This window comes from Bison bison, unplaced genomic scaffold (assembly GCF_000754665.1).
Source record: "Bison bison bison isolate TAMUID 2011002044 unplaced genomic scaffold, Bison_UMD1.0 scf7180017861828, whole genome shotgun sequence".
Classification (NCBI taxonomy): Eukaryota; Metazoa; Chordata; class Mammalia; order Artiodactyla; family Bovidae; genus Bison; species Bison bison.
Window position 1 is genome coordinate 252829 of NW_011492400.1, and position 525 is coordinate 253353.

Genomic DNA, 525 nt, shown 5'->3' on the forward strand with positions numbered 1-525 from the left:
AAGACTTAGAAGTATAAGCAGGAGCATTGTCAGTTTTCAAAGCTTTTGGTAGGCCCAAATATGAAAAACAAGTAAAGAGATGTTGTATTACATCTTTAACTGCCTGTCCGGCACGAGCAGTTGCAATAATAAAATGAGAAAAGGTGTCTACAGTTAAAGAACAAAGGACAGTTTTCCAAATGAAGAAACATGAGTTAGACCCATTTGCCAGAGTACGTTAGGTTTGAGACCGCGAGGATTAATTCCCATAGGTAGACCTATTATAAACAGTGGGGCAATATAAGCAAGAACGCACAATTTCTCAAGCAGTCTCTCTGGGAATTTGGAATTGATATCTTAAAGCAGTAGTGTATTGATGAAGTGAGTGAGAGGCTCTGGCCTCCTCAATCACAGAAGCCACTGTATTTCTGGTTAACAAGTTAGCCAAATCATTAAAGGCATTTTAAGGGCCGGGCAATCTGGAATGAGCCCGAATGTGTCCAATGAAAAATATTTTATTTCTTTTCCAAATTTGTTGCTGTAATT